This window comes from Budorcas taxicolor, chromosome 2 (assembly GCF_023091745.1).
Source record: "Budorcas taxicolor isolate Tak-1 chromosome 2, Takin1.1, whole genome shotgun sequence".
Lineage (NCBI taxonomy): Eukaryota > Metazoa > Chordata > Mammalia > Artiodactyla > Bovidae > Budorcas > Budorcas taxicolor.
In genome coordinates, this window is record NC_068911.1 from 53770049 (window position 1) to 53782811 (window position 12763).

Here is a 12763-nt window from a genome sequence, read left to right on the forward strand (position 1 = left end):
GATTAATATTGTACGTAAATTAACACTGAAAATAAGCCTTTTACTATGAAAGACTAGCATGAAGAAGTGAAAATTCCTGTGAATTCTAAGGAAATTTTTCAAAGAAAAATGACAAGATTATAATCCAAAATTAATAAGATTTATGATATTTATTAAAATCAATACATTGCCACAGGAACTTCCTGCCCTCTGTTGCTGAAAACTCATTACAGTATTGACCATATTAAATACAAGTGCCCAAAATGGTGCACTTTAATGCTTTTTTATGTACTGAATTTGAAAAATAATTCAGCATGTCACTTTTCCCCTTAAAAATGTAGCAACAGCTGTATTAAGCAAAATGACAAAGTTATTGCATGCTAAGGAAAACAGAACTCAATATGAAATAATTTTCACAAATATAAAACTCTTTCTGTCCTTTGAAGATATGACCTAAGGCATGTCTTCACTATTTAATGTAAGATGAAGCTGACATTCACATGAATTCAGGTCAGGTTGACATAAAGCCAAAATCAGAGATGTTATATTGAGTAGTCATGGGGAAAAAAATAAGCTGAAAATATCTAAGTGATGAATTAACCAACTTGTCCTCTTAACAAGAAAGTAAATCAGTCAGCATGACACTAAGTTATTCAATTATTGTTCATATTCTTTAAATCATAAATGTTATACTTTGGATCTTCACTATTGGCCAAATAGTGAAGCTGTTAAAGGAACAAATCACTAACTGAAAACCCAAAATACTGATGCAGGAAATGTACTCATTACTGTCATTCCTATGTGCAATTGCTTTCTTTTTCTGTTGCCTTGATATAGACTACCACACCGACAGCTGACATTAATTCAAATCGATGAAACAAAAATAGACATTTGGGTAGACAATAATTATTATACATACAAACTGACTACTTTATTAAATATACATTTCATATCATGATTTTTTAAGGATTAAAAGAAATGTGTTTATGAGCAAGCAAAGATTTAATATGTTCACCCAGAAACATTCAGTTTCACGGTGCTAAAGTGACACCTAGTGGAATAAGAACAGGAATCCAGGGCTGCAAAAAAAAAAAAACAAAAAAACTGTTTTTAAGTTTTTCACACTTTATGGAGTAAATAGCACACACACACAAACAAACATCCAATACACATATAAATATATTCCAAAAGACAATATGGCCTTTGGAGCCAATTCAGTAAGAAATTACTTGACAGGAATTAAAAGCAGATGCTATTTGATCTCAGATAATAATACCTCACCAAATCCTTAGAAGAAATGGAGTAGCCCTCATAATCAACAAGAGTCTGAAATGCAGTGCTTGGGTGTAATCTCAAAAACAACAGAATGATCTTGGTTCATTTCCAGTGCAAACCATTCAATATGGTAATTCAAGTCTCTGCCCAACCACAAATGCCAAAGAGCTGAACGGTTCTATGAAGACCTACAAGACACTCTAGAACTAATACCAAAACAGATCTCCTTTTCATCATAGGGGAATAAAATGCACAAGTAGAAAGTCAAGAGGTATCTGGAGTAACAGGCAAGTTTGTTCTTGGAGTACAAAATGAAGAGGGCAAAGGCTAACATATTTTTGTCAAGAGAATGCACTGGTCATAGCAAACACTCTTCCAACAACACAAGAGAAGACTCTACACATGGACTTCACCAGATGGTCAATACTGAAATCAAATTGATCATATTCTTTGCAGCCAAAAATGAAGAAGCTCTATACAGTTAGCAAAAATAAGACACAGAGGTGACTGTAGCTCAGATCATGAACTACTTATTGCAAAATTCAGACTTAAATTGAAGAAAGTAGAGAAAACCACTAGGCCATTCAGGTATGACCTAAGTCAAATCCCTTATGATTATACAGTGGAAGTGACAAACAGATTCAAGGGATTAGACCTGGCATAAAGAATCCCTGAAGAACTACGGACAGAGGTTCATAACATTGTACAGGAGGTGGTGATCAAAACCACCCCCAAGAAAAAGAAATGCAAAAAGGCAAAAAGGTTGTCTGAGGAGGCCTTACAAATAGCTAGAAAAGAAAAGAAGCAAAAAGCAAAGGAGAAAAGGAAAGATAAACCCATCTGAATGAGAGTTCCAAAGACTAGCAAGGACAGATAAGAAAGTCTTCCCAAGTGATCAATGCAAAGAAATAGAGGAAAACAGTAGAACGGGAAAGACTCTTCAAGAAAACTAGAGATATCAAGGGAACATTTCATGCAAATGTAGGCACAAAAAACGACAGAAACCGTATGGACCTAACAGAAGTAGAAAATATTAAGAAAAGGTGGCAAGAATACAAAGGACTACACAAAAATGATCTTCATGACCCAGATAATCATGATGATGTGATCCCTCAGACATCCTGGAATGCAAAGTCAAGTGGGCCTTAGAAAGCATCACTTCAAACAGAGCAAATGGAGGTGATGTAGTTCCAGCCAAGCTATTTTATATCCTAAAAGATGATGCTATGATCATGCTGCACTCAATATGTCAGCAAATACGGAAAACTCAGCAGTGGCCACAGGACTGGAAAAGGCCAGTTTTCATTCCAATCCCAAAGAATGCCAATGCCAAAGAATGTGCAAACTACCACACAATTGCACTAATTTTACATGCTAGCAAGGCAATGCTCAAAATCCTTCAAGCTAGGCATCAGCAGTATGTGAACTGAGAACTTCCGGTTGTACAAGCGGGATTTAGAAAAGACAGAGGAACTAGAGATCAAATTGCCAACATCCATCATATTATAGAAAAGGTAAAAGACTTCCAGAAAGCATCTTCTTCTGCTTCACTGACTATGCTAAAGCCTTTGACTATGTGGATCAGAACAAACTGTGGGAAATCCTTAGAAAGATAGGAATAACCAACCACCTTACCTGCCTCCTGCAAAACCTGTATGCAGGTCAAGAGGCAACAGTTAGAACCAGACATGGATCCATGGAATGGTTCAAAATTGGGAAAGGAGTACCTCACTCCTTTGTGTATTGTCAACCTGTTTATTTAATTTATATGCAGAGTACATCATGCAAAATGCTGGGCTTGATCAACCACAAGCAGGAATCAAGATTGCAAGAAGAAATATCAACAACTTCAGATATGCAGATGACACCACCCTATGGCAGAAAACAAAGAGGAACTAAAGAGCCTGTTGATGAAGATGAGCGAGGAGAGTGAAAAAGCTGGCTTAAAACTCAGCATTCAAAAAATGAAAATCATGGCATCCAGTCCCATCACTTTATGGCAAGTAGATGGGGAAAAAATGGAAACAGTGACAGACTTCATTTTCTTGGGCTCCAAAATCACTGAGGGTGGTGACTGCAGCCATGAAGTTAAATGATTCTTGCTTTTGCAAGTAAAGCTATGAAAAACCTAAACAGCATGTTAAAAAGCAGAGACATCACTTTGTCAAAGCAATGGTTTTTCCAGTAGTTGTGTACAGATGTGAGAGTTGGACTAGAAAGAAGGTTGAGTGCCAAAGAATTGAATTTCGAACTGTGATGCTGGAGAAGACTCTAGAGAGTCCCTTGGAAGGCAAGGAGATCAAACCAGTCAATCCTAAAGGAAACCAACTCTGAAACCTAGACAGTGTATTAAAAAGCAGAGCCATCACTTTGCTGACAAAGGTCCATATAGTCAAAGTTATGGCTTTTCCAATAGTAATGTATGGATATGAGTTGGACCATAAAGAAGGCTGAACAGTGAAGAATTGATGCTTTTGAACTCTGGTGCTGGAGAAGACTCTTGAAATGCTGAGTATGCAGGTGGAATTTGCTGACTGTAATGAGTACTTCAAGTGATCTGGCCAGGCTATGTCATTGTCAATGGAGAGGCCCTATTGTCTATGTTTAGGTCTGTCATTTGGGGGAAGATTTTTAAGACACTTCCTTCCTTCTTCTTGGAATGAAAATGTCCAACAACAGTGATTGAATTGTGGTTAGAGTAAGGGGCTGAAATTCAGCCTCTAATACATATATGTTTACTTAATACCTCTGTTTTCAGTACGATACTACCAATTTGATTATTCTTGGGTTCTCCCAATGCACGGCCCTTCTGTTTTTACCTCCTGCAGAAAATAAATCTCTGCTGATTTACCTGAGTGGAGGAAGTAGTCTAATTGTTCAGTATGAGGAAGAGGACCTAGGGATATCACTTCTTCCTAAGCAGCTTTTAATCAGTTTCCTGTATTTTAGAACATCATTTCACTGTTCCTTCCAACTGCCAGAGGTACTTGATCTCATTTATCCTTAGGCTCTTTTGGAATTCAAAGTAAACTAGACTGGTTCTCACCTTTTGCAACAGAGGTTCAATATACATCTATCACCAGTTTGTTATGACACCTACCATTTTCCAAAATTATGTTGTTTTTGTGTCCACTGTCATCCTTTGTACTTGCGGGTTCATTCCTTTTAAAACATTCCTATGCTATAACTTCACTGGAGTTTTGGAAGGTAGCTTAATTAGAGTCATATGTTTCCTTTACAAAGCAGCAACCTTACATTCTCTTCAGCTAATCGTTTTTTTAACCACTTGGGGCACTGAGAAGGAAAGCCAAAATATACTCAGATATCAGTTTATAAATATTTCAGTGAACCCAGACTGAAAATGATATCTACAGAGTCCAGCTGTCCACATCCACACCTGTTAATAAATCACCTTGGAGACATCATAAGCTCATGACTGGTTCCTCAAGTTTGTGCCTCCAGAAACTTAATTTTTTGATGGCTCAAAATTGCTCAGTCCTTTGGCAACTAGCTAATATTAACCCATAAAATTCACAAAGGACTTCTCTATTTAAAAGGATTATGATTTATTGACTTACAGTAAGAAATATATATTATCAAATGAATAAAATATTCAAGTTTTATGAATTACAGTTCTGTGCTCAAAGTAGAAAGCCAAATAGTATTCAGTTCAGTTCAGTCGCTCAGTCGTGTCCGACTCTTTGCAACCCCATGAACTGCAGCACGCCAGGCCTCCCTGTCCATCACCAGCTCCCAGAGTTTACCCAAACCCATGTCCATTGAGTCGGTGATGCCATCCAGCCATCTCATCCTCTGTCGTCCCCTTCTCCTCCTGCCCTCAATCTTTCGCAGCATCAGGGTCTTTTCAAAGGAGTCAGCTCTTCGCATTAGGTGGCCAAATATTGGAATTTCAGCTTCAGCATCAATCCTTCCAATGAATATTCAAGACTGATTTCCTTTAGGATGGACTGGTTGGATCTCCTTGCAGTCCAAGGGATTCTCAAGAGTCTTCTCCAACACCACAGTTCAAAAGCATTAATTCTTTGGTGCTCAGCTTTCTTTATAGTCCAACTCTCACATCCATACATGAACACTGGAAAAACCATAGCCTTGACTAGATGGACCTTTGTTGACAAAGTAATGTCTCTGCTTTTCAATATGCTATCTAGGTTGGTCATAACTTTCCTTTCAAGGAGTAAATGTCTTTTACTTTCATGGCTGCAATCACCATCTGCAGTGATTTTGGAGCCCAGAAAAATAAAGTCAGCCACTGGTTCCACTGTTGCCCTTCCAGGTGCCACATTAGGCATTACTGACTAAATGGAGGCATGATCCCAACCCCCTCTCCTCATCTTGCAGGCATGGCCCCAGGATGAAAGAGTTTGGCCTTGTGATTCTGACTTGTTCTTTGCTGTCTTCGGTTGAGTTGGCTGGAAAGAATGTTAAGGTGCTTGAGAGAAGCATGCAAAAGCACAAAGCCTTCTGCAGTTGTGCCCAGAAAATAATCTATAAAGTAACCATTGACATTTGTTCAAGGATCTTTACAAAGAATGTCCCAAGATGAGCATGTAGGCTGCAGCTTGAGGCCATGGGAAGGATTGTTATCTGAGACCTGTTTGTGAGGGAAATATTTATGGCAAAAGAAGTTTGCTGAGCTTAGGGTTTAGGAATAATTATTAATAGCTAGAAGCCTTTTTAGAAAATAGTGATCTTAAGATGCTAGGGGCAAACAGGATTTAGAAAGATAAGAAATAAACTGAGGAATGTAGCATGAGTTACAGTGTAATCACAAGTTAAGTATAGGACACATAAGAGGAAGTAAATAATAGTAAACTCGATTCTGAGAGTATCGCTGAAGTAGGAACTCTGTTTGAAGGACAACAGTGATTTCTGGAGACAATAAATCTAGGTGGGGAAACCAAAAATGTCAAACCTCTGACCTAATGCTTTTGTCAAAGTATAAAAGAAAACCTGAACCTTGAAATAAACATGTAGTTCCATACTATGAGTCAGAGGCTACATCATTGTCCGCCGACACCGCTCACCCCTTCAGGCTGATTCCCTGGCTGCTGGAGCTGGACTCTGGCATTTCCCTATTTGCCATGAAGTGATGGGACCAGATGCCATGATCTTCGTTTTTTGAATGTTGTGCTTTAAGCCAACTTTTTCACTCTCCTTTTTACCTTCATCAAGAGGCTCTTTAGTTTTTCTTCACTTTCTGCCATAAGGGTGGTGTCATCTGCATATCTGAGGTTATTGATATTTCTCCCAGCAATCTTGATTCCAGCCTGTGCTTCCTCCAGCCCAGTGTTTCTCATGATGTACTCTACATATAAGTTAAATAAGCAGGGTGACAATATACAGTCTCAACGTACTCCTTTTCCTATTTGGAACCAGTCTGTTGTTCCATGTCCAGTTCTAACTATTGCTTCCTGACCTGCATACAGGTTTCTCAAGAGTATTAAAATAATATAATTATTTCAAAACAATGAAAGCTTAAGTTATAATGGCATTTTGCTGTATTAGTTTGATGTACTCTTATTAAGTCAATTTGCCAATCAAATCATTGTCAAAATCCTGTTATAAATAATTCAAAATCAAAAAATTTCATGACAATTAAGTCTTATTTCTGTGGGGTGAGAGAATACTGCATTAAGATGAGCCCAAACTAATGTATCCAACTTTTTAATATGCATATTCATCAAACGTCTCACAAACACTGCACTCTTAACCTGTAATTGACATGTTTAATTTGGGACTCAAGATCTTTCTGCCCAAATCTATTCTTTCTTCTGTGTTACTTGTCACAAGGGCTTGAGACTCATCTTTGACTCTTCCCTCTTTCTAGCATCCATTTATCTCTGGTATCTAAGGCATTTTGATTCTATGCCTGAGATCCATTCTTTCTTCTATATCCCCACAAACATGAAGCTATTAAAGAGTCTCATTTTAGTTATTAAAAAAGTTACTTCATTTGTAACAAAAAAGCAGAGACTCACTCAAGCTAATTCAAGCAAGAGAGTTTGTTGTCCCAAGTAACTGGTGAATCACACAATAACCTGGAATATAAAAGGACAAGTGTTGATTAACAAAACCATTTAAGCATAAAATTAAGCAAAAATAACAATAATAATAATACATAAATACAAATTTAAGCAATCCTGCTTTCTCTGGTATATATCTTCTAATGCCTTATTCATTAATTATCTATGTGTCTTTACATTACTTTGATAATGTAGCTAGATATAAAATTATTGTGTTGGTGACATTTCCTTCAGAACTTCTGTCTTTTATCATCACCTGATGTAAATGAAAAATTTGATGCTTATCTAATATTTGCCTCTTTGAACCTATTTTTCCCATTATGTGAACAGATTTTTTCTCATTCTCTCCAATGTTCTGAAATTTATTAACCACATATCTAGGTCATTTACTCATCTGACTCAGCACTTGATAAGCTCTTTCCACTTGAAGGTAAATTATCCCCCTTTGTTTTAGGAAATATCTTTTATTATATTTATTATATCTTTGATAATTTCCTCACTTTCATTCTTCTCTTTGGAAATCTTAGTAATCTCAATTTATACATCTTAATCTTCTTTCTTTTTAATATTTGTCAGTTGCTTCCTTTTTTCTTTATATTCTGGATCATTAACTTCATCTTTCAAAAATTCTATTGAATTTTTTAATTTGACAGTCATTTTTTTTATTTTTTTTAAACTTATTTAAGGATATTTGATTTATAACGTTAATTTGTTCTGTACAGCAGAGTGATTCACTTATACATGTGTATAGATATATTCTTTTTAATATTTTTTTCCATTTTGGTTATTAAGGACAGATAAGGATTTTTAATGTGTCATTCTGGATGTTTTAAACCAAACCTGATTATCAGTTTTCTTATTTTCTACAAGAAAGTTTTGGTGAAAAGAATTACTAGTTAAGTTTGCTACCATAGTCTCCATTACTGCTGTTACTCAGTTCAGTTTAGTCGCTCAGTCGTGTCCGACTCTTTGCGACCCCATGAATCGCAGCACGCCAGGCCTCCCTGTCCATCACCAACTCCCGGAGTTCACTCAGACTCGCGTCCATCGAGTTAAAACAAAAGCTCTTTCTTATTCTCTGATTGCTCCTTTTGACTGACTAAACCATTTTAATCTCTTCCCTCTTACCCATTTTGGTAGCTGTCCAGTTTGGTAATATCCTCTTTTTGTATTTCTGAGATTTTTTTTTTTTTTCCTTTTCGTCTCTAACATGACTAGCTTCTGCCAAGACTTGAAAGGCAGATGTGAAGTTTTTGAGACCACACAACCCAACTAGCAATCACAGTTTAAAAGTCCTTTAGTTTTTCTGTAGCAATAATAATGAGGGTACTAATATCTAATCCATAGCTTCTAGAGTGACTGGGAAGGATTTCCACTGGCGAAATCTCATGGAGTAAACAGCTTTCCTGAGTGTCTCACTTTAGTGTGGGATCAAACTTTGATTCTGTAGCCTTTCTAAATATTCTATAAGCTAATTTATATGCTATGATAAAAATATTTATGCCTAGAATCAGTGATTCTGTTGTCCAACCCAATGGTGGCAGATAAGAAGGAGTAAACTTAACCCCCTTTCCTCAGTCAGCACTTTTCATCCATAAGTGTCCTAGTAGTTTTTTGAAATTTTCCAATTCATTTTCTATTGCTATGTAAAAAAATTACCACAAACTCAGTGGCTTAAACCAACACCCATTTGTTAGTTTACAGGTCTGTAAATCATAAGTCAAGGCAGGGCTGACTTAGGTTCTCTGCTCAGGATATTACAAGGCCAAAATCAAGGTATCAGCTAGGCTGTGGTCTTATCTGGAAACTCTGGGGAAGAATCTGATTTCAACCTCATTAAGGTTGTTGGCAAAATCCAGTTTCTTTTTGCTATAGATCTGAGGACCCCATTTCTTGTCTGGCTATCAGTCAGAGGCTGCTGTTTGTTTCTAGAGCTGTCTCCACCCCAGCCTTATCACGTGGGTCCCTTTGTCTCCAAGATCAGCAACAGAATCATCTTTCAATTCTAGCCTATCCTTCTGCCACTAGCCAAAGAAAATTCTGCTTTTAAAGGACTTGTGTGATTAGATTAGAATAACCCAAATTATCTCCTTTTTATTAACTTAATCAACTGGTTAGTAACCTTAATTACATATGCAAAATCTCTTTTGCCATATAATATGACATATTCACAAGAGGGAATTATGCAAGGGCAAAGGTCATAGGGGCCATTCTTAGAATTCTGCCTATCTCATCCCTCTCTTGTTGTTGAGACGTTAAGTCATGTCTGACTCTTTGTGACTCCATGAACTGCAGCAACCCAGGCTTCCCTGTCCTTCACCTCCCAGTGTCCATTGAGTTGAACTCATGTCCACTGAGTCAGTGATGCCATCCAACCATCTCATCCTCTATCATCACCTTCTCCTCCTGCCCTCTATCTTTACCAGCATCAGGGTCTTTTCCAATGAGTCTCTCTTCACATCAGGTGACCAAAGCATTGGAGCTTCAGCTTCAGTATCAGTCCTAACTGTGACTATTCAGAGTTGATTTCCTTTAAGATTGACTGATCTCTTTTCTGTCCAAGGGACTCTCAAGAGTCTTCTCCAGCACCAGAGTTTGAAATCAATTCTTCAGCACCCAGCCTTCTTTATGGTCCAACTCTCACGTCCATACATGACTACTGGAAAAACCATAGCTTTGACTATATGGACCTTTGTCAACAAAGTGATATCTTTTGTTTTTTAACATGCTGTCTAGGTTGGTCATAGCTTTTCTTCCAAGGAGCAAGCATCTTTTAATTTCATGGCCACAGTCACCATCCACATTGATTCTGGAGCCCATAAAGTTTCTCTGTTTCCATTGTTTCCCCATCTATTTGCCATGAAGTGATGGGACCTGATCTTAGATTTTGAATGTTGAGTTTTAAGCCAGCTTTTTCACTCTCCTCTTTCACCTTCATCAAGAGGTTTTTTAGCTACTCTTTGCTTTCTGCCATTAAAGTGGTATCATCTGTATATCTGAGGTTGTTGGTATTTCTTCCAGCAGTCTTGACTCCAGCTTCTGCTTCATCCAGCCCAGCATTTTGCATGATGTACTCTGCATATATGTTAAATAAGTAGGGTGACAATATACATCCTTGATGTACTCCTTTCCCAATTTTGAACCAGCCTGTTGTTCCATATCTGGTCATCCCTGTCTGGTTTGTTTTAATGTCAGAAATGGAAACCTTTTAATTTTTTTTATTAATTTTATAATCTTTTCAGACTGAAAAGGATCTGGCATTATCTTAAACTAAAAGTATCAACACCACTCACAGTTGGTTGCAAATTTATTTATATTAGAGTTGGATGTGCAGAATATCAAGGTATGTTTTCTCTATAAATGATCCAATCATCTTTGCTAGCCACTATTCCCCTAGTCACTGGATTGGGGTTGGAGAAGGGAGCAGGACTTAGTAAACTCATTTAGTCTCTTTTAATAAAGGTTTTTAGATAAACGGTATCTATCACCAAAAAATAAAATTGTACTGGCAGAGTAAACAGGCAAATAAGTCTATTCAAAACAAACAAGGGAGAGAATCTGACCACAACTATACTGCAACAAAGGTTAGACTTAAGTGAGACAGAAGGAAAGTACCAGAGGTACTTCAGATGAGATTGGTTAATGTGATTAGGCCATTTATTATCATGGAGAATTAAATGGCAACCCACTCCAGTATTCTTGCCTAAAGAATCCTGTGGACAGAGGAGCCTGGTGGGCTGCTGTCTATGGGGTCGCAGAGTCCGAAACAACTGAAGCGACTTAGCATGCATGGATGCATTGGAGAAGGAAATGAGAACCCACTCCAGTATTCCTGCCTGGAGAATCCCAGGGACAAAGGAGCCTGGTGGGCTGCCGTCTATGGGGTTGCACAGAGTCAGACACGACTGAAGTGACTTAGCAGCAGCAGCAGCAGCATTTATTATCAAAATTCAGCTCCACATTGCCTCAAAAACTGGGAGATAGGAGCAATATCTTTCTTGATTCTGTTTCAAAGGGATGGCTAGCAGGTTCTTGAGAAAGATATTACTAGGATGTAAAACTGTGAGAAAATCTGTATCTCAAAAGTCAGTTGAAAAATTTACAACTGAACATTTTCTAAAGTAAATGCTCGAAAGTCTGGAAGAAATCTGACTTATGTTTAGTCAAACTAAGAGGAATGTTAAAGTACCTTCGTCATTATTAAGGGTAAAATGCTTAGCAATTCAGTTTTCTACCCATCTCCTATTTCTCTCCACAAATTATATGAGTGTTGAGGAAAGTGAAGCTTATATGACCTTGTGTCTGATGACAAAAGATAGAGACCTTGAATCCATACAGTGTCTCCTGGACTCTTGCTGGTCATTTCTGCAGTGTGGCCACTGTTGATCACCTGTTGAGAACCACTGAGGTGTGCTGGACCTATTGATTTATTTTAATAGAAGATATCATATTGTGCTTCCCACAAGAGTTCTTGGTTCTGTTTCCTTCCATTCTTGAGGTCATTGATTCCTGCATTCATTAATATTATCTTTATTTTGTGCCCATTCTCTAGAGGTAAACACAGATTCCTATGTTCACTGTATACCTTTACCCCCTTGAGAATCAGGGCATTAATCCAGTTCATTTACCTGTCTTCCACCAGCACCTCTGCATATTGCTTATCATGTGTTAGGGCCCTAAGCCAGAAGCCTAAGTTTCCTACTAGCCTGTACCTCCCTAACATTATTCCAGAAGCAAGCATACTACACACACACACACACACACACACAAAACCAGGTCTTCTTAGTTCATAAACCCAGCTCATTGTTTGAATCCATCCTTCCACCCACTCCACATACTTACCCCAACGTACACACACACCCTGTTGAGACTGACTTTCCACTGACTTCAGACTGACAACAGTTGAGACTGTTGAGCTGACTTTCCACTGACTTCTGTTATTCTTCTTCCTACCCACTCAGGGCATTCTCTTTCATACAGTCCCCAGGCCTAATATTCTAGGCCCAGTTTTTTATATCTTAATCTGAAGTTATAATAATTTTTAATTCCTATCTTTTATAATCAAATTGTATTGCTAAAGAGCCTAAAACTTAGCTCATGTTATTCAAATGACTTATCAGTGACTTTCTAGCACTAACCACTTCCCTCTTTTCTGGGAAATATGCTTCAAAATGTAATTTGGAGGGGAACAATTCCCTTATTTAGTATTTGCAAAATATTACCCCTGTAAAATACTCTTAAGAGATGAAGCAAACATATGGGATAGTAACCTGGCTATAAAAACGTTTTTGACGTCTTAACTGACAGATACAAAAACAAATGTCTTACAGCTAGACTAAAGTTCTGTTTAGCAATCTGTGCTTTCCCTTTTTAATTTCAATAAAAGTGTGAATACTGTTACTGTCATCTCCCCCAATAGAATTTATGAACCTATATTCAGTTGACATGACAGTTGTGTCTTAAGG